Source organism: Synchiropus splendidus, chromosome 1 (assembly GCF_027744825.2).
Source record: "Synchiropus splendidus isolate RoL2022-P1 chromosome 1, RoL_Sspl_1.0, whole genome shotgun sequence".
In the NCBI taxonomy this organism is placed as follows: Eukaryota; Metazoa; Chordata; class Actinopteri; order Syngnathiformes; family Callionymidae; genus Synchiropus; species Synchiropus splendidus.
Window position 1 is genome coordinate 38,016,435 of NC_071334.1, and position 23,223 is coordinate 38,039,657.

Sequence of the window (23,223 nt, forward strand, 5' to 3'; positions counted from 1 at the left end):
TCAGACAGCTTAGATTTGATGTGCAACTACGAGAAAGACCCTTTCTGCTTTTGTGGGAGGTTAAAAATTCATGTTCTGAAGCTTCCCTAAAAAGTTATGGCACAATGCACAAAAACGCTTTTCAGCCTGAGATAAGGTGGGTTTCGGAACGCCAAACATAAAAGTGTTGATAACTTGCGAAAAACAATTCAGACAGCTTAGATTTGATGTGCAACTACCAGAAAGACCCTTTCTGCTATTGTGGGAGTTGAAATTTTCATTTTCTGAAGCTACCCTGAGAAGTTATGGCACAATGTACAAAAACGCTTTTCAGCCTGAGATAAGGTGGGTTTCGGAACGCCAAACATAAAAGTGTTGATAACTTTCGAAAAACACTTCAGACAGCTTAGATTAGATGTACAACTACTAGAAAGACCATTTCTGATGTAGTGGGAGGTTAAAATTTCATGTTCTGAAGCTTCCCTGAGAAGTTATGGCACAATGCACAAAAACGATTTTCAGCCTGAGATAAGGTGGGTTTCGGAACGCCAAACCAAAAAGTGTTGATAACTTTCGAAAAACACTTCAGACAGCTTAGATTTGATGTGCAACTACTAGACAGACCCTTTCTGCTGTAGTGGGAGGTTAAAATTTCATGTTCTGAAGCTTCCCTGAAAAGTTATGGCACAATATGTAAAAACGCTTTTCAGCCTGAGATAAGGTGGGTTTCGGAACGCCAAACATAAAAGTATTGATAACTTTCGAAAAACACTTCAGACAGCTTAGATTTGATGTGCAACTACTAGAAACACCCTTTCTGCTATTGTGGGAGTTGAAATTTTAATTTTCTGAAGCTTCCCTGAGAAGTTAGGGAACAATGCACAAAAACGCTTTTCAGCCTGAGATGAGGTGGGTTTCTGAAGGCCAAACATAAAAGTGTTGATAACTTTCGAGAATCACTTCAGACAGCTTAGATTTGATGTGCAACCACTAGAAAGACCCTTTCTGCTATAGTGGGAGGTTAGAATTTCATGTTCTGAAGCTTCCCTGAGAAGTTCTGTCACAATGCACATAAACGCTTTTCAGCCTGAGATTAGGTGGGTTTCGGAAGGCCAAACATAAAAGTGTTGATAACTTTCGAAAAACACTTCAGACAGCTTAGATTTGATGTGCAACTACTAGAAAGACCCTTTATGCTATGGTGGGAGGTTAAAATTTCATGTTCAGAAGCTTCCCTGAAAAGTTATGGCACAATGCACAAAAACGCATTTCAGCCTGAGGTAAGGTGGGTTTCGGAACGCCAAACATAAAAGTGTTGATAACTTTCGAAAAACACTTCAGACAGCTTAGATTTGATGTGCAACTACTAGAAAGACCCTTTCTGCTATAGTGGGAGGTTAAAATTTCATGTTCTGAAGCTTCCCTGAGAAGTTATGGCACAATGTGTAAAAACGCTTTTCAGCCTGAGATAAGGTGGGTTTCGGAACGCCAAACATAAAAGTATTGATAACTTTCGAAAAACACTTCAGACAGCTTAGATTTGATGTGCAACTACTAGAAACACCCTTTCTGCTATTGTGGGAGTTGAAATTTTAATTTTCTGAAGCTTCCCTGAGAAGTTAGGGAACAATGCACAAAAACGCTTTTCAGCCTGAGATAAGGTGGGTTTCTGAAGGCCAAACATAAAAGTGTTGATAACTTTCGAGAATCACTTCAGACAGCTTAGATTTGATGTGCAACCACTAGAAAGACCCTTTCTGCTATAGTGGGAGGTTAGAATTTCATGTTCTGAAGCTTCCCTGAAAAGTTATGGCACAATGCACATAAACGTTTTTCAGCCTGAGATTAGGTGGGTTTCGGAAGGCCAAACATAGAAGTGTTGATAACTATCGAAAAACACTTCAGACAGCTTAGATTTGATGTGCAACTACTAGAAAGACCCTTTCCGCTATAGTGGGAGGTTAAAATTTCATGTTCAGAAACTTCCCTGAAAAGTTATGGCACAATGCACAAAAACGCATTTCAGCCTGAGGTAAGGTGGGTTTCGGAACGCCAAACATAAAAGTGTTGATAACTTTCGAAAAACACTTCAGACAGCTTAGATTTGATGTGCAACTACTAGAAAGACCGTTTCTGCTATAGTGGGAGGTTAAAATTTCATGTTCTGAAGCTTCCCTGAAAAATTATGGCACAATCCGTAAAAACGCTTTTCAGCCGGTGATAAGGTGGGTTTCGGAACGCCAAACATAAAAATGTTAATAACTTTCGAGAATCACTTCAGACAGCTTAGATTTGATGTGCAACTACTAGAAAGACGCTTTCTGCTAATGTGGGAGTTGAAATTTTAATTTTCTGAAGCTTCCTTGAGAAGTTATGGAACAATGCACAAAAACGCTTTTCAGCCTGAGATAAGGTGGGTTTCGGAAGGCCAAACATAAAAGTGTTGATAACTTTCGAGAATCACTTCAGACAGCTTAGATTTGATGTGCAACAACTAGAAAGACCCTTTCTGCTATAGTGGGAGGTTAAAATTTCATGTTCTGAAGCTTCCCTAAAAAGTTATGGCACAATGCACAAAAACGGTTTTCAGCCTGAGAGAAGGTGGGTTTCGGATCGCCAAATATAAAAGTGTTGATAACTTTCGAAAAACACTTCAGACAGCTTAGATTTGATGTGCAACTACTAGAAAGACCCTTTCTGCTTTAGTGGGAGGTTAAAAATTCATGTTCTGAAGTTTCCCTGAGAAGTTATGGCACAATGCTCAAAAACGCTTTTCAGCCTGAGATAAGGTGGGTTTCGGAACGCCAAACATAAAACTGTTGATGACTTGCGAAAAACAATTCAGACAGCTTAGATTTGATGTGCAACTACTAGAAAGGCCCTTTCTGCAATTGTGGGAGTTGAAATTTTCATTTTCTGAAGCTTCCCTGAGAAGTTATGGCACAATGTACAAAAACGCTTTTCAGCCTGAGTTAAGGTGGGTTTCGGAACGCCAAACATAAAAGTGTTGATAACTTTCGAAAAACACTTCAGACAGCTTAGATTAGATGTGCAACAACTAGAAAGACCCTTTCTGCTATAGTGGGTGGTTAAAATTTCATGTTCTGAAGCTTCCCTGAGAAGTTATGGCACAATGCACAAAAACGCTTTTCAGCTTGAGATTAGGTGGGTTTCAGAACGCCAAACTTAAAACTGTTGATAACTTTCGAAAAACACTTCAGACAGCTTAGATTTGATGTGCAACAACTAGAAAGACCCTTTCTGCTATAGTTGGAGGTGAAAATTTCATGTTCTGAAGCTTCCCAGAGAAGTTATGGCACAATGCACAAAAACACTTTTCAGCCTGAGATAAGGTGGATTTCGGAATGCCAAACATCAAAGCGTTGATAACTTTCGAAAAACACTTCAGACAGCTTAGATTTGATGTGCAACTACTAGAAAGACCCTTTCTGCTATTGTCGGAGGTTAAAATTTCATGTTCAGAAGCTTCCCTGAGAAGTTATGGCACAATGCACAAAAACGCTTTTCAGCCTGAGATTAGGTGGGTTTCAGAACGCCAAACAAAAAAGTGTTGATAACTTTCGAAAAACACTTCAGACAGCTTAGATTTGGTGTGCAACAACTAGAAAGACCCTTTCTGCTATAGTGGGAGGTGAAAATTTCATGTTCTGAAGCTTCCCTGAAAAATTATGGCACAATGCGTAAAAACGCTTTTCAGCCTGAGATAAGGTGGGTTTCGGAACGCCAAACATAAAAGTGTTAATAACTTTCGAAAAACACTTCAGACAGCTTAGATTTGATGTGCAACTACGAGAAAGACCCTTTCTGCTTTAGTGGGAGGTTAAAAATTCATGTTCTGAAGCTTCCCTAAAAAGTTATGGCACAATGCACAAAAACGCTTTTCAGCCTGAGATAAGGTGGGTTTCGGAACGCCAAACATAAAAGTGTTGATAACTTGCGAAAAACAATTCAGACAGCTTAGATTTGATGTGCAACTACCAGAAAGACCCTTTCTGCTATTGTGGGAGTTGAAATTTTCATTTTCTGAAGCTTCCCTGAGAAGTTATGGCACAATGTACAAAAACGCTTTTCAGCCTGAGATAAGGTGGGTTTCGGAACGCCAAACATAAAAGTGTTGATAACTTTCGAAAAACACTTCAGACAGCTTAGATTAGATGTACAACTACTAGAAAGACCATTTCTGATGTAGTGGGAGGTTAAAATTTCATGTTCTGAAGCTTCCCTGAGAAATTATGGCACAATGCACAAAAACGATTTTCAGACCGAGATAAGGTGGGTTTCGGAACGCCAAACATAAAAGTGTTGATAACTTTCGAAAAACTCTTCAGACAGCTTAGATTTGATGTGCAACTACTAGAAAGACCCTTTCTGATATAGTGGGAGGTTAAAATTTCATGTTCTGAAGCTTCCCTGAGAAGTTATGGCACAATGCAGAAATACGCTTTTCAGCCTGAGATAAGGTGGGTTTCGGAACGCCAAACATAAAAGTGTTGATAACTTTCGAAAATCACTTCAGACAGCTTAGATTTGATGTGCAACTACTAGAAAGACCCTTTCTGCTATAGTGGGTGGTTAAAATTTCATGTTCTGAACCTTCCCTGAGAGGTTATGGCACAATGCACAAAATCGCTTTTCAGCCTGAGATAAGGTGGATTTCGGAATGCCAAACATAAAAGTGTTGATAACTTTCGAAAAACACTTCAGACAGCTTAGATTTGATGTGCAACTACTAGAAAGACCCTTTCTGCTATAGTGGGAGGTGAAAATTTCATGTTCTGAAGCTTCACTGAGAAGTTATGGCACAATGCACAAAAACACTTTTCAGCCTGAGATCAGGTGGGTTTCGGAACGCCAAACATAAAAGTGTTGATAACTTTCGAAAAACACTTCAGACAGCTTAGATTTAATGTGCAACTACTAGAAAGACCCTTTCTGCTATAGTCGGAGGTGAAAATTTCATGTTCTGAAGCTTCCCTGAGAAGTTATGGCACAATGCACAAAAACACTTTTCAGCCTGAGATCAGGTGGGTTTCGGAACGCCAAACATAAAAGTGTTGATAACTTTCGAAAAACACTTCAGACAGCTTAGATTTAATGTGCAACTACTAGAAAGACCCTTTCTGCTATAGTGGGAGGTTAAAATTTCATGTTCTGAAGCTTCCCTGAAAAGTTATGGCACAATGCGAAAAAACGCTTTTCAGCTTGAGATAAGGTGGGTTTCGGAACGCCAAACATCAAAGTGTTGATAACTTTGGAAAAACACTTCAGACAGCTTAGATTTGATGTGCAACTACGAGAAAGACCCTTTCTACTATAGTGGGAGGTTAAAATTTCATGTTCTGAAGCTTCCCTGAAAAGTTATGGCACAATGCACAAAACGCTTTTCAACCTGAGATAAGGTGGATTTCGGAAAGCCAAACATAAAAGTGCTGATAACTTTCGAAAAACACTTCAGACAGCTTAGATTTGATGTGCAACTACTAGAAAGACCCTTTCTGCTATAGTGGGAGGTTAAAATTTCATGTTCTGAAGCTTCCCTGAAAAATTATGGCACAATGTGGAAAAACGCTTTTCAGCCTGATATAAGGTGGGTTTCGGAACGCCAAACATAAAAGTATTGATAACTTTCGAAAAACACTTCAGACAGCTTAGATTTGATGTGCAATTACTAGAAAGACCTATTCTGCTTTTGTGGGAGTTGAAATTTTCATTTTCTGAAGCTTCCCTGAGAAGTTATGGAACAATGCACAAAAACGCTTTTCAGCCTGAGATTAGGTGGGTTTCGGAAGGCCAAACATAAAAGTGTTGATAACTTTCGAAAAACACTTCAGACAGCTTAGATTTGATGTGCAACTACTAGAAAGACCCTTTCTGCTATAGTGGGAGGTGAAAATTTCATGTTCTGAAGCTTCCCTGAGAAGTTATGGCACAATGTGTAAAAACGCTTTTCAGCCTGAGATAAGGTGGGTTTCGGAACGCCAAACATAAAAGTGTTGATAACTTTCGAAAAACACTTCAGACAGCTTAGATTTGATGTGCAACTACTAGAAAGACCCTTTCTGATATAGTGGGAGGTTAAAATTTCATGTTCTAAATCTTCCCTGAGAAGTTATGGCACAATGCACAAAAACGCTTTTCAGCCTGAGATAAGGTGGGTTTCGGAACGCCAAACATAAAAGTGTTGATAACTTTCGACAATCACTTCAGACAGCTTAGATTTGATGTGCAACTACTAGAAAGACCCTTTCTGCTATAGTCGGAGGTGAAAATTTCATGTTCTGAAGCTTCCCTGAGAAGTTATGGCACAATGCACAAAAACACTTTTCAGCCTGAGATCAGGTGGGTTTCGGAACGCCAAACATAAAAGTGTTGATAACTTTCGAAAAACACTTCAGACAGCTTAGATTTGATGTGCAACTACTAGAAAGACCCTTTCTGATATAGTGGGAGGTTAAAATTTCATGTTCTGAAGCTTCCCTGAAAAGTTATGGCACAATGCACAAAACGCTTTTCAGCCTGAGATAAGGTGGATTTCGGAAAGCCAAACATAAAAGTGCTGATAACTTTCGAAAAACACTTCAGACAGCTTAGATTTGATGTGCAACTACTAGAAAGACCCTTTCTGCTATAGTGGGAGGTTAAAATTTCATGTTCTGAAGCTTCCCTGAAAAATTATGGCACAATGTGGAAAAACGCTTTTCAGCCTGATATAAGGTGGGTTTCGGAACGCCAAACATAAAAGTATTGATAACTTTCGAAAAACACTTCAGACAGCTTAGATTTGATGTGCAATTACTAGAAAGACCTATTCTGCTTTTGTGGGAGTTGAAATTTTCATTTTCTGAAGCTTCCCTGAGAAGTTATGGAACAATGCACAAAAACGCTTTTCAGCCTGAGATTAGGTGGGTTTCGGAAGGCCAAACATAAAAGTGTTGATAACTTTCGAAAAACACTTCAGACAGCTTAGATTTGATGTGCAACTACTAGAAAGACCCTTTTTGCTATAGTGGGAGGTGAAAATTTCATGTTCTGAAGCTTCCCTGAGAAGTTATGGCACAATGTGTAAAAACGCTTTTCAGCCTGAGATAAGGTGGGTTTCGGAACGCCAAACATAAAAGTGTTGATAACTTTCGAAAAACACTTCAGACAGCTTAGATTTGATGTGCAACTACTAGAAAGACCCTTTCTGATATAGTGGGAGGTTAAAATTTCATGTTCTAAATCTTCCCTGAGAAGTTATGGCACAATGCACAAAAACGCTTTTCAGCCTGAGATAAGGTGGGTTTCGGAACGCCAAACATAAAAGTGTTGATAACTATCGAAAAACACTTCAGACAGCTTAGATTTGACGTGCAACTACTAGAAAGACCCTTTCTGCTATAGTGGGAGGTGAAAATTTCATGTTCTAAAGCTTCCCTGAGAAGTTATGACACAATGCACAAAAACGTTTTTCAGCCTGAGATCAGGTGGGTTTCGGAACGCCAAAGATAACAGTGTTGATAACTTTCGACGAACACTTCAGACAGCTTAGATTTGATGTGCAACTACTAGAAAGACCCTGTCTGCTATAGTGGGAGGTTAAAATTTCATGTTCTGAAGCTTCCCTGAAAAGTTATGGCACAATGCGAAAAAACGCTTTTCAGCTTGAGATAAGGTGGGTTTCGTAACGCCAAACATAAAAGTGTTAATACGTTTCGAAAAACACTTCAGACAGCTTAGATTTGATGTGCAACTACTAGAAAGACCCTTTCTGCTATAGTGTGAGGTTAAAATTTCATGTTCTGAAGCTTCCCTGAAAAGTTATGGCACAATGCACAAAAACGCTTTTCAGCCTGAGACATCGTGGGTTTCAGAACGCCAAACATAAAAGTGTTGATAAATTTCGAAAAACACTTCAGACAGCTTAGATTTGATGTGCAACTACTAGAAAGACCCTTTCTGCTCTAATGGGAGGTTAAAATTTCATGTTCAGAAGCTTCCCTGAAAAGTTATGGCACAATGCACAAAAACGCTTTTCAGCCTGAGATAAGGTGGGTTTCGGAACGCCAAACATAAAAGTGTTGATAACTTTCGAAAAACACTTCAGACAGCTTAGATTACATGTACAACTACTAGAAAGACCCTTTCTGATGTAATGGGAGGTTAAAATTCATATTCTGAAGCTTCCCTGAGAAGTTATGGCACAATGCACAAAAACGCTTTTCAGAATGAGATAAGGTGGGTTTCGGAACGCCAAACATAAAAGTGTTGATAACTTTCGAAAAACTCTTCAGACAGCTTAGATTTGATGTGCAACTACTAGAAAGACCCTTTCTGCTATAATGGGTGGTTAAAATTTCATGTTCTGAAGCTTCCCTGAGAAGTTATGGCACAATGCTCAAAAACACTTTTCAGCCTGAGATAAGGTGGATTTCGGAATGCCAAACATAAAAGCGTTGATAACTTTCGAAAAACACTTCAGACAGCTTAGATTTGATGTGCAACTACTAGAAAGACCCTTTCTGCTATAGTGGGAGATGAAAATTTCATGTTCTGAAGCTTCCCTGAAAAGTTATGGCACAATGCACAAAAACGCTTTTCAGCCTGAGATCAGGTGGGTTTCGGAACCCCAAACATAAAAGTGTTGATAACTTTCGAAAAACACTTCAGACAGCTTAGATTTGATGTGCACCATCTAGAAAGACCCTTTCTGCTATAGTGGTAGGTTAAAATTTCATGTTCTGAAGCTTCCCTGAAAAGTTATGGCACAATGCGTAAAAACGCTTTTCAGCCTCAGATAAGGTGGGTTTCGGAACGCCAAAAATAAAAGTGTTAACTTTCGAAAAACACTTCAGACAGCTTAGATTTGATGTGCAACTACTAGAAAGACCCTTTCTGCTATAGTGGGAGGTTAAAATTTCATGTTCTGAAGCTTCCCTGAAAAGTTATGGCACAATGCGAAAAAACGCTTTTCAGCTTGAGATAAGGTGGGTTTCGGAACGCCAAACATCAAAGTGTTGATAACTTTGGAAAAACACTTCAGACAGCTTAGATTTGATGTGCAACTACGAGAAAGACCCTTTCTGCTATAGTGGGAGGTTAAAATTTCATGTTCTGAAGCTTCCCTGAAAAGTTATGGCACAATGCACAAAACGCTTTTCAACCTGAGATAAGGTGGATTTCGGAAAGCCAAACATAAAAGTGCTGATAACTTTCGAAAAACACTTCAGACAGCTTAGATTTGATGTGCAACTACTAGAAAGACCCTTTCTGCTATAGTGGGAGGTTAAAATTTCATGTTCTGAAGCTTCCCTGAAAAATTATGGCACAATGTGGAAAAACGCTTTTCAGCCTGATATAAGGTGGGTTTCGGAACGCCAAACATAAAAGTATTGATAACTTTCGAAAAACACTTCAGACAGCTTAGATTTGATGTGCAATTACTAGAAAGACCTATTCTGCTTTTGTGGGAGTTGAAATTTTCATTTTCTGAAGCTTCCCTGAGAAGTTATGGAACAATGCACAAAAACGCTTTTCAGCCTGAGATTAGGTGGGTTTCGGAAGGCCAAACATAAAAGTGTTGATAACTTTCGAAAAACACTTCAGACAGCTTAGATTTGATGTGCAACTACTAGAAAGACCCTTTCTGCTATAGTGGGAGGTGAAAATTTCATGTTCTGAAGCTTCCCTGAGAAGTTATGGCACAATGTGTAAAAACGCTTTTCAGCCTGAGATAAGGTGGGTTTCGGAACGCCAAACATAAAAGTGTTGATAACTTTCGAAAAACACTTCAGACAGCTTAGATTTGATGTGCAACTACTAGAAAGACCCTTTCTGATATAGTGGGAGGTTAAAATTTCATGTTCTAAATCTTCCCTGAGAAGTTATGGCACAATGCACAAAAACGCTTTTCAGCCTGAGATAAGGTGGGTTTCGGAACGCCAAACATAAAAGTGTTGATAACTTTCGACAATCACTTCAGACACCTTAGATTTGATGTGCAACTACTAGAAAGACCCTTTCTGCTATAGTGGGAGGTTAAAATTTCATGTTCTGAAGCTTCCCTGAAAAGTTATGGCACAATGCGAAAAAACGCTTTTCAGCTTGAGATAAGGTGGGTTTCGGAACGCCAAACATCAAAGTGTTGATAACTTTGGAAAAACACTTCAGACAGCTTAGATTTGATGTGCAACTACGAGAAAGACCCTTTCTGCTATAGTGGGAGGTTAAAATTTCATGTTCTGAAGCTTCCCTGAAAAGTTATGGCACAATGCACAAAACGCTTTTCAGCCTGAGATAAGGTGGATTTCGGAAAGCCAAACATAAAAGTGCTGATAACTTTCGAAAAACACTTCAGACAGCTTAGATTTGATGTGCAACTACTAGAAAGACCCTTTCTGCTATAGTGGGAGGTTAAAATTTCATGTTCTGAAGCTTCCCTGAAAAATTATGGCACAATGTGGAAAAACGCTTTTCAGCCTGATATAAGGTGGGTTTCGGAACGCCAAACATAAAAGTATTGATAACTTTCGAAAAACACTTCAGACAGCTTAGATTTGATGTGCAATTACTAGAAAGACCTATTCTGCTTTTGTGGGAGTTGAAATTTTCATTTTCTGAAGCTTCCCTGAGAAGTTATGGAACAATGCACAAAAACGCTTTTCAGCCTGAGATTAGGTGGGTTTCGGAAGGCCAAACATAAAAGTGTTGATAACTTTCGAAAAACACTTCAGACAGCTTAGATTTGATGTGCAACTACTAGAAAGACCCTTTCTGCTATAGTGGGAGGTGAAAATTTCATGTTCTGAAGCTTCCCTGAGAAGTTATGGCACAATGTGTAAAAATGCTTTTCAGCCTGAGATAAGGTGGGTTTCGGAACGCCTAACATAAAAGTGTTGATAACTTTCGAAAAACACTTCAGACAGCTTAGATTTGATGTGCAACTACTAGAAAGACCCTTTCTGATATAGTGGGAGGTTAAAATTTCATGTTCTAAATCTTCCCTGAGAAGTTATGGCACAATGCACAAAAACGCTTTTCAGCCTGAGATAAGGTGGGTTTCGGAACGCCAAACATAAAAGTGTTGATAACTTTCGAAAATCACTTCAGACACCTTAGATTTGATGTGCAACTACTAGAAAGACCCTTTCTGCTATAGTGGGTGGTTAAAATTTCATGTTCTGAAGCGTCCCTGAGAAGTTATGGCACAATGCACAAAAACACTTTTCAGCCTGAGATTAGGTGGGTTTCGGAACGCCAAACATAAAAGTGTTGATAACTATCGAAAAACACTTCAGACAGCTTAGATTTGACGTGCAACTACTAGAAAGACCCTTTCTGCTATAGTGGGAGGTGAAAATTTCATGTTCTAAAGCTTCCCTGAGAAGTTATGGCACAATGCACAAAAACGTTTTTCAGCCTGAGATCAGGTGGGTTTCGGAACGCCAAAGATAACAGTGTTGATAACTTTCGACGAACACTTCAGACAGCTTAGATTTGATGTGCAACTACTAGAAAGACCCTGTCTGCTATAGTGGGAGGTTAAAATTTCATGTTCTGAAGCTTCCCTGAAAAGTTATGGCACAATGCGAAAAAACGCTTTTCAGCTTGAGATAAGGTGGGTTTCGTAACGCCAAACATAAAAGTGTTAATACGTTTCGAAAAACACTTCAGACAGCTTAGATTTGATGTGCAACTACTAGAAAGACCCTTTCTGCTATAGTGTGAGGTTAAAATTTCATGTTCTGAAGCTTCCCTGAAAAGTTATGGCACAATGCACAAAAACGCTTTTCAGCCTGAGACATCGTGGGTTTCAGAACGCCAAACATAAAAGTGTTGATAAATTTCGAAAAACACTTCAGACAGCTTAGATTTGATGTGCAACTACTAGAAAGACCCTTTCTGCTATAATGGGAGGTTAAAATTTCATGTTCAGAAGCTTCCCTGAAAAGTTATGGCACAATGCACAAAAACGCTTTTCAGCCTGAGATAAGGTGGGTTTCGGAACGCCAAACATAAAAGTGTTGATAACTTTCGAAAAACACTTCAGACAGCTTAGATTACATGTACAACTACTAGAAAGACCCTTTCTGATGTAATGGGAGGTTAAAATTCATATTCTGAAGCTTCCCTGAGGTTTTATGGCACAATGCACAAAAACGCTTTTCAGAATGAGATAAGGTGGGTTTCGGAACGCCAAACATAAAAGTGTTGATAACTTTCGAAAAACTCTTCAGACAGCTTAGATTTGATGTGCAACTACTAGAAAGACCCTTTCTGCTATAATGGGTGGTTAAAATTTCATGTTCTGAAGCTTCCCTGAGAAGTTATGGCACAATGCTCAAAAACACTTTTCAGCCTGAGATAAGGTGGATTTCGGAATGCCAAACATAAAAGCGTTGATAACTTTCGAAAAACACTTCAGACAGCTTAGATTTGATGTGCAACTACTAGAAAGACCCTTTCTGCTATAGTGGGAGATGAAAATTTCATGTTCTGAAGCTTCCCTGAAAAGTTATGGCACAATGCACAAAAACGCTTTTCAGCCTGAGATCAGGTGGGTTTCGGAACCCCAAACATAAAAGTGTTGATAACTTTCGAAAAACACTTCAGACAGCTTAGATTTGATGTGCACCATCTAGAAAGACCCTTTCTGCTATAGTGGGAGGTTAAAATTTCATGTTCTGAAGCTTCCCTGAAAAGTTATGGCACAATGCGTAAAAACGCTTTTCAGCCTCAGATAAGGTGGGTTTCGGAACGCCAAACATAAAAGTGTTGATAACTTTCGAAAAACACTTCAGACAGCTTAGATTTGATGTGCAACTACTAGAAAGACCCTTTCTGCTATAGTGGGAGGTTAAAATTTCATGTTCTGAAGCTTCCCTGAAAAGTTATGGCACAATGCGTAAAAACGCTTTTCAGCCTAAGATAAGGTGGGTTTCGGAACACCAAACATAAAAGTGTTGATAACTTTCGAAAAACACTTCAGACAGCTTAGATTTGATGTGCAACTACTAGAAAGACCCTTTCTGCTATTGTGGGAGTTCAAATTTTCATTTTCTGAAGCTTCACTGAGAAGTTATGGCACAATGTACAAAAACGCTTTTCAGCCTGAGATAAGGTGGGTTTCGGAACGCCAAACATAAAAGTGTTGATAACTTTCGAAAAACACTTCAGACAGCTTAGATTAGATGTACAACTACTAGAAAGACCCTTTCTGATTTAGTGGTAGGTTAAAATTCATGTTCTGAAGCTTCCCTGAGAAGTTATGGCACAATGCACAAAAACGCTTTTCAGAATGAGATAAGGTGGGTTTCGGAACGCCAAACATAAAAGTGTTGATAACTTTCGAAAAACAATTCAGACAGCTTAGATTTGATGTGCAACTACTAGACAGACCCTTTCTGCTGTAGTGGGAGGTTAAAATTTAATGTTCTGATGCTTCCCTGAGAAGTTATGGGACAATGTACAAAAAAGCTTTTCAGCCTGAGATAAGGTGGGTTTCGGAACGCCAAACATAAAAGTGTTGATAACTTTCGAAAAACACTTCAGACAGCTTAGATTAGATGTACAACTACTAGAAAGACCCTTTCTGATGTAGTGGGAGGTTAAAATGTCATGTTCTGAAGCTTCCCTGAGAAGTTATGGCATAATGCGTAAAAACGCTTTTCAGCCTGAGATAAGGTGGGTTTCGGAACGCCAAACATAAAAGTGTTAATAACTTTCGAAAAACACTTCAGACAGCTTAGATTTGATGTGCAACTACTAGAAAGACCCTTTCTGCTATAGTGGGTGGTTAAAATTTCATGTTCTGAAGCTTCCCTGAGAAGTTATGGCACAATGCTCAAAAACACTTTTCAGCCTGAGATAAGGTGGATTTCGGAATGCCAAACATAAAAGCGTTGATAACTTTCGAAAAACACTTCAGACAGCTTAGATTTGATGTGCAACTACTAGAAAGACCCTTTCTGCTATAGTGGGAGGTTAAAATTTCATGTTCTGAAGCTTCCCTGAAAAGTTATGGCACAATGCACAAAAACGCTTTTCAGCCTGAGATCAGGTGGGTTTCGGAACCCCAAACATAAAAGTGTTGATAACTTTCGAAAAACACTTCAGACAGCTTAGATTTGATGTGCAACTTCTAGAAAGACCCTTTCTGCTATAGTGGGAGGTTAAAATTTCATGTTCTGAAGCTTCCCTGAAAAGTTATGGCACAATGCGTAAAAACGCTTTTCAGCCTCAGATAAGGTGGGTTTCGGAACGCCAAACATAAAAGTGTTGATAACTTTCGAAAAACACTTCAGACAGCTTAGATTTGATGTGCAACTACTAGAAAGACCCTTTCTGCTATAGTGGGAGGTTAAAATTTCATGTTCTGAAGCTTCCCTGAAAAGTTATGGCACAATGCACAAAAACGCTTTTCAGCCTGAGTAAGGTGGGTTTCGGAACGCCAAACATAAAAGTGTTGATAACTTTCGAAAAACACTTCAGACAGCTTAGATTAGATGTACAACTACTAGAAAGACCCTTTCTGATGTAGTGGGAGGTTAAAATGTCATGTTCTGAAGCTTCCCTGAGAAGTTATGGCACAATGCGTAAAAACGCTTTTCAGCCTGAGATAAGGTGGGTTTCGTAACGCCAAACATAAAAGTGTTAATAACTTTCGAAAAACACTTCAGACAGCTTAGATTTGATGTGCAACTACTAGAAAGACCCTTTCTGCTATAGTGGGTGGTTAAAATTTCATGTTCTGAAGCTTCCCTGAGAAGTTATGGCACAATGCTCAAAAACACTTTTCAGCCTGAGATAAGGTGGATTTCGGAATGCCAAACATAAAAGCGTTGATAACTTTTGAAAAACACTTCAGACAGCTTAGATTTGATGTGCAACTACTAGAAAGACCCTTTCTGCGTTAGTGGGAGGTTAAAATTTCATGTTCTGAAGCTTCCCTGAAAAGTTATGGCACAATGCACAAAAACGCTTTTCAGCCTGAGATCAGGTGGGTTTCGGAACCCCAAACATAAAAGTGTTGATAACTTTCGAAAAACACTTCAGACAGCTTAGATTTGATGTGCAACTTCTAGAAAGACCCTTTCTGCTATAGTGGGAGGTTAAAATTTCATGTTCTGAAGCTTCCCTGAAAAGTTATGGCACAATGCGTAAAAACGCTTTTCAGCCTCAGATAAGGTGGGTTTCGGAACGCCAAACATAAAAGTGTTGATAACTTTCGAAAAACACTTCAGACAGCTTAGATTTGATGTGCAACTACTAGAAAGACCCTTTCTGCTATAGTGGGAGGTTAAAATTTCATGTTCTGAAGCTTCCCTGAAAAGTTATGGCACAATGCACAAAAACGCTTTTCAGCCTGAGTAAGGTGGGTTTCGGAACGCCAAACATAAAAGTGTTGATAACTTTCGAAAAACACTTCAGACAGCTTAGATTAGATGTACAACTACTAGAAAGACCCTTTCTGATTTAGTGGTAGGTTAAAATTCATGTTCTGAAGCTTCCCTGAGAAGTTATGGCACAATGCACAAAAACGCTTTTCAGAATGAGATAAGGTGGGTTTCGGAACGCCAAACATAAAAGTGTTGATAACTTTCGAAAAACAATTCAGACAGCTTAGATTTGATGTGCAACTACTAGACAGACCCTTTCTGCTGTAGTGGGAGGTTAAAATTTAATGTTCTGATGCTTCCCTGAGAAGTTATGGGACAATGTACAAAAAAGCTTTTCAGCCTGAGATAAGGTGGGTTTCGGAACGCCAAACATAAAAGTGTTGATAACTTTCGAAAAACACTTCAGACAGCTTAGATTAGATGTACAACTACTAGAAAGACCCTTTCTGATGTAGTGGGAGGTTAAAATGTCATGTTCTGAAGCTTCCCTGAGAAGTTATGGCATAATGCGTAAAAACGCTTTTCAGCCTGAGATAAGGTGGGTTTCGGAACGCCAAACATAAAAGTGTTAATAACTTTCGAAAAACACTTCAGACAGCTTAGATTTGATGTGCAACTACTAGAAAGACCCTTTCTGCTATAGTGGGTGGTTAAAATTTCATGTTCTGAAGCTTCCCTGAGAAGTTATGGCACAATGCTCAAAAACACTTTTCAGCCTGAGATAAGGTGGATTTCGGAATGCCAAACATAAAAGCGTTGATAACTTTCGAAAAACACTTCAGACAGCTTAGATTTGATGTGCAACTACTAGAAAGACCCTTTCTGCTATAGTGGGAGGTTAAAATTTCATGTTCTGAAGCTTCCCTGAAACGTTATGGCACAATGCACAAAAACGCTTTTCAGCCTGAGATCAGGTGGGTTTCGGAACCCCAAACATAAAAGTGTTGATAACTTTCGAAAAACACTTCAGACAGCTTAGATTTGATGTGCAACTTCTAGAAAGACCCTTTCTGCTATAGTGGGAGGTTAAAATTTCATGTTCTGAAGCTTCCCTGAAAAGTTATGGCACAATGCGTAAAAACGCTTTTCAGCCTCAGATAAGGTGGGTTTCGGAACGCCAAACATAAAAGTGTTGATAACTTTCGAAAAACACTTCAGACAGCTTAGATTTGATGTGCAACTACTAGAAAGACCCTTTCTGCTATAGTGGGAGGTTAAAATTTCATGTTCTGAAGCTTCCCTGAAAAGTTATGGCACAATGCACAAAAACGCTTTTCAGCCTGAGTAAGGTGGGTTTCAGAACGCCAAACATAAAAGTGTTGATAACTTTCGAAAAACACTTCAGACAGCTTAGATTAGATGTACAACTACTAGAAAGACCCTTTCTGATGTAGTGGGAGGTTAAAATGTCATGTTCTGAAGCTTCCCTGAGAAGTTATGGCACAATGCGTAAAAACGCTTTTCAGCCTGAGATAAGGTGGGTTTCGGAACGCCAAACATAAAAGTGTTAATAACTTTCGAAAAACACTTCAGACAGCTTAGATTTGATGTGCAACTACTAGAAAGACCCTTTCTGCTATAGTGGGTGGTTAAAATTTCATGTTCTGAAGCTTCCCTGAGAAGTTATGGCACAATGCTCAAAAACACTTTTCAGCCTGAGATAAGGTGGATTTCGGAATGCCAAACATAAAAGCGTTGATAACTTTTGAAAAACACTTCAGACAGCTTAGATTTGATGTGCAACTACTAGAAAGACCCTTTCTGCGTTAGTGGGAGGTTAAAATTTCATGTTCTGAAGCTTCCCTGAAAAGTTATGGCACAATGCACAAAAACGCTTTTCAGCCTGAGATCAGGTGGGTTTCGGAACCCCAAACATAAAAGTGTTGATAACTTTCGAAAAACACTTCAGACAGCATAGATTTGATGTGCAACTTCTAGAAAGACCCTTTCTGCTATAGTGGGAGGTTAAAATTTCATGTTCTGAAGCTTCCCTGAAAAGTTATGGCACAATGCGTAAAAACGCTTTTCAGCCTCAGATAAGGTGGGTTTCGGAACGCCAAACATAAAAGTGTTGATAACTTTCGAAAAACACTTCAGACAGCTTAGATTTGATGTGCAACTACTAGAAAGACCCTTTCTGCTATAGTGGGAGGTTAAAATTTCATGTTCTGAAGCTTCCCTGAAAAGTTATGGCACAATGCACAAAAACGCTTTTCAGCCTGAGTAAGGTGGGTTTCGGAACGCCAAACATAAAAGTGTTGATAACTTTCGAAAAACACTTCAGACAGCTTAGATTTGATGTGGAACTACTAGAAAGACCCTTTCTGCTATAGTGGGAGGTTAAAATTTCATGTTCTGAAGCTTCCCTGAAAAGTTATGGCACAATGCGTAAAAACGCTTTTCAGCCTAAGATAAGGTGGGTTTCGGAACGCCAAACATAAAAGTGTTGATAACTTTCGAAAAACACTTCAGACAGCTTAGATTTGATATGCAACTACTAGAAAGAACCTTTCTGCTATAGTGCGAGGTTAAAATTTCATGTTCTGAAGCTTCCCTGAGAATTGTGGTACAATGCACAAAAACGCTTTTCAGCCTGAGATAAGCTGGGTTTCGGAACGCCAAACATAAAAGTGTTGATAACTTTCGAAAAACACTTCAGACAGCTTAGATTTGATGTGCAACTACTAGAAAGACCCTTTCTGCTATAGTGGGAGGTTAAAATTTCATGTTCTGAAGCTTCCCTGAAAAGTTATGGCACAATGCGTAAAAATGCTTTTCTGCCTGTGATAAGGTGGGTTTCGGAACGCCAAACATAAAAGTGTTAATAAATTTCGTAAAACACTTCAGACAGCTTAGATTTGATGTGCAACTATTAGAAAGACCCTTTCTGCTATAGTGGGAGGTTAAAATTTCATGTTCTGAAGCTTCCCTGAGAAGTTATGGCACAATGCACAATAACGCTTTTCAGCCTGAGATAAGGTGGGTTTCGGAACGCCAAACATAAAAGTGTTTATAACTTTCGAAAAACAGTTCAGACAGCTTAGATTTGATGTGCAACTACTAGAAAGACCCTTTCTGCTATAGTGGGAGGTGAAAATTTGATGTTCTGAAGCTTCCCAAACCACTTGAGTCCATCATGAGAAAACCGCTTGCAGCAGCTCCTCCCAGATTACAGAGGATGATTCTTCAGCTCCAAAGGTTTGATTTCACCATTGTCCATGTACCAGGCAAGAATATCCCTCTAGCAGACACGCTCTCCAGGAAGCCGTTACCTGACGAAGACGACAGCCTAAGCAAAGGCATGGAAATGCAAATACGCACCGTTGTTCACAACTTACCTGTCAGTGATGCCAAGCTCAAACAAATCACAGCAGAGACCATGAATGATCCACAACTCATGCTCCTGAGAAAGACGATCAAATCAGGTTGGCAGAAAGAGAAGAGAATGTGCCCTCAATGTATCGCAGTGGAACTACCGCGATGAAATTTCAGAGATGAACAACATCCTCTTCAAGGGTGAGAAAATCATTATCCCCTCATTGCCGCGCAAAGAAATGCTGTCACGAGTGCACACAGGCCACTTAGGGATAGAAAAGTGTAAGCAGAGAGCCCGTGACATTATATTCTGGCCAGGCATGAACAAACAAATTGAAGAGATTGTTGGGATGTGCCATGTCTGCCTGACCCACAGGCCCTCTAACACAAAGGAGCCCATGATCAACCACAGAATTCCAGACAGACCATGGCAGACTGTTGCAACAGATCTCTTCACCTGGAACAATGAAAACTTCATTGTCACTGTAGACTATTACAGTAGATACTTTGAACTTGAGAAGCTGCGTAGCACAACTGCCACTGCTGTAATACACAAACTTTAAGCTGCCTTTGCAAGACATGGAGTGCCAGAGACTGTCATCAGAGACAACGGTCCTCAATTTGCTAGTCAAGAGTTCAAAGTGTTCGCCAACACATGGGAGTTCACTCACACAACAACAAGCCCACATTATCCCCAGAGCAATGGACTTGCAGAGAAGGCAGTTCACATCGCAAAGTCGCTCATGGAAAAGGCTAAAATGGATGACAGAGATCCATACTTGGGTTTGCTTGAATATCGGAATACTCCTGTTGACAATTTCAGATAACCAGCCCAGTTACTGATGAGTCGTCGTCTGCGCTCTATTCTGCCCACCACACATCAGCAGCTGCAGCCTAAGGTTGTTCACCAAGAAGATGTACATGCCAGGAGATTTCATCAGCAAAAACGGCAGAAGAAGTATTACGACTATTCTGCCAGGCCGATGGTACCACTACATGCAGGACAAACAATCCGTCTTCAGGAACATGACCGTTGGGAACCAGCAGTTGTCATCAGACCAGCTGACACGAACAGGTCATACCATGTCCGTACACATGTTGGCCGTGAGTATAGGCGTAACAGACGTCACCTCCTTAATACACAGGAAACACCAAGTGCTCAGACCACTTACTGTCCTGTTGATGAAGCCACAACACCAACCCCAACTGCCACGCCAGTTGAAGATGACACCACACCTTTCCGTGGCAACCAACGAACAAGCTATGGACGAGAAGTGAAGCCCAGAGTTATTCTAGATTTATAAAAAATATGATGCAAGTTCAATTTGTCCTGAAGTTGCAGTTTAAATGTTGAGTTTCGAAAGGTCAAGGTTTGTTTCAGTTAACAAAGTTGGTATCAATAAAAGTATAAATGCCTGTTCATGCTGATCTCGACAGAGAATACTAGACCTGTGAAATAGGTCTAGTATTTGACCTAGGTCTAGTACTAGTGGCGCCATCTGTGATGTGTTTGTTGTGATTGACAGATGACGTACCTTGAATGGGTGTGATTAAAAAAGAATAGGATTCTGGGAAAAAGAAGGGCCAGTGAAGTTGATGAGCATGTTGCGCTGTTATTAAAAGTATCTGCATTTTCATCTTGGTTCATCCTGCTCAATTTTTTTTTTCGAAAGTTATCAACACTTTTATGTTTGGCGTTCCGAAACCCACCTAATCTCAGGCTGAAAAGCGTTTTTGTGCATTGTGCCATAACTTTTCAGGGAAGCTTCAGAACATGAAATTTTAACCACCCACTATAGCAGAAAGGGTCTTTCTAGTAGTTGCACATCAAATCTAAGCTGTCTGAAGTGTTTTTCGAAAGTTATCAACACTTTTATGTTTGGCGTTCCGAAACCCACCTTATCTCAGGCTGAAAAGCGTTTTTGTGCATTGTGCCATAACTTTTCAGGGAAGCTTCAGAACATGAAATTTTAACCTCCCACTACAGCAGAAAGGGTCTTTCTAGTAGTTGCACATCAAATCTAAGCTGTCTGAAGTGTTTTTCGATAGCTATCAACAATTTTATGTTTGGCGTCCCGAAACCCACCTTATCTCAGGCTGAAAAGCGTTTTTGTGCATTGTGCCATAACTTCTCAGGGAAGCATCAGAACATGAAATTTTAACCTCCCACTATAGCAGAAAGGGGCTTTCTAGTAGTTGCACATCAAATCTAAGCTGTCTGAAGTGTGTTTCGAAAGTTATCAACACTTTTATGTTTGGCGTTCCGAAACCCACCTTATCTCAGGCTGAAAAGCGTTTTTGTGCATTGTGCCATAAATTTTCAGGGAAGCTTCAGAACATGAAATTTTAACCTCCCACTATAGCAGAAAGGGTCTTTCTAGTAGTTGCACATCAAATCTAAGCTGTCTGAAGTGTTTTTCGAAAGTTATCAACACTTTTATGTTTTGCGTTCCGAAACCCACCTTATCTCAGGCTGAAAAGCGTTTTTACGCATTGTTCCATAACTTTTCAGGGAAGCTTCAGAACATGAAATTTTAACCTCCCACTATAGCAGAAAGGGTCTTTCTAGTAGTTGCACATCAAATCTAAGCTGTCTGAAGTGTGTTTCGAAAGTTATCAACACTTTTATGTTTGGCGTTCCGAAACCCACCTTATCTCACGCTGAAAAGCGTTTTTATGCATTGTGCCATAACTTTTCAGGGAAGCTTCAGAACATGAAATTTTAACCTCCCACTATAGCAGAAAGGGTCTTTCTAGTAGTTGCACATCAAATCTAAGTTGTCTGAAGTGTTTTTCGAAAGTTATCATCACTTTTATGTTTGGCATTCCGAAACCCACCTTATCTCAGGCTGAGAAGCGTTTTTGTGCATTGTGCCATAGCTTTTCAGGGAAGCTTCAGAACATGAAATTTTAACCTCCCACTATAGCAGAAAGGGTCTTTCTAGTAGTTGCACATCAAATCTAAGCTGCCTGAAGTGTTTTTCGAAAGTTATCAACAATTTTATGTTTGTCGTTCCGAAACCCACCTTATCTCGGGCTGAAAAGAGTTTTTGTGCATTGTGCCATAACTTTTCAGGGAAGCTTCAGAACATGAAATTTTAACCTCCCACTATAGCAGAAAAGGTCTTTCTAGTAGTTGCACAACAAATCTAAGCTGTCTGAAGTGTTTTTCGAAAGTTATCATCACTTTTATGTTTGGCGTTCCGAAACCCACCTTATCTCAGGCTGAAAAGCGTTTTTGTGCATTGTGCCATAACTTTTCAGTCAGGCTGAAAAGCGTTTTGACGCATTGTGCCATAACTTTTCAGGGAAGCTTCAGAAGATGAAATTTTAACCTCCCACTGTAGCAGAAAGGGTCTTTCTAGTAGTTGCACATCAAATCTACGATGTCTGAAGTGTTTTTCGAAAGTTATCACAACTTTTATGTTTGGCGTTCCGAAACCCACCTTATCTCAGGCGGAAAAGCGTATTTGTGCATTGTGCAATAACTTCTCAGGGAAGCTTCAGTAGATGAAATTTTAACCTCCCACGATAGCAAAAAGGGTCTTTCTAGTAGTTGCACATCAAATCTAAACTGTTTGAAGTGTTTTTCGAAAGTTATCAACACTTTTATGTTTGGCGTTCCAAAACGCAACCTATCTCTGGCTGAAAAGCGTTTTTGTGCATTGTGCCATAACTTCTCAGGGAAGCTTCAGAACATGAAATGTTTACCTTCCACTATAGCAGAAAGGGTTTTCTAGTAGTTGCACATCAAATATAAGCTGTCTGAAGTGTTTTTCGAAAGTTATCATCACTTTTATGTTTGGCTTTCCGAATCCCACCTTATCTCAGGCTGAAAAGCGTTTTTGTGCATTGTGCCATAACTTTTCAGGGAAGCTTCAGAACACGAAATTTTAACCTCCCACTATAGCAAAAAGGGTCTTTCTAGTAGTTGCACATCAAATCTAAGCTGTCTGAAGTGTCTTTCGAAAGTTATCAACACTTTTATGTTTGGCGTTCCGAAACCCACGTTATCTCAGGCTGAAAAGCGTTTTTGTGCATTGTGCCATAACTTTTCAGGGAAGCTTCAGAACATGAAATTTTAACCTCCCACTATAGCAGAAAGGGTCTTTCTAGTAGTTGCACATCAAATCTAAGCTGTCTGAAGTGTTTTTCGATAGTTATTAACACTTTTATGTTTGCCGTTCCGAAACCCACCTTATCTCAGGCTGAAAAGCGTTTTCACGCATTGTGCCATAACTTTTCAGGGAAGGTTCAGAACATGAAATTTTAACCTCCCACTATAGCAGAAAGGGTCTTTCTAGTAGTTGCACATCAAATCTACGATGTCTGAAGTGTTTTTCGAAAGTTATCACAACTTTTATGTTTGGCGTTCCGAAACCCACCTTATCTCAGGCTGAAAAGCGTATTTGTGCATTGTGCAATAACTTCTCAGGGAAGCTTCAGTAGATGAAATTTTAACCTCCCACGATAGCAAAAAGGGTCTTTCTAGTAGTTGCACATCAAATCTAAGCTGTCTGAAGTGTTTTTC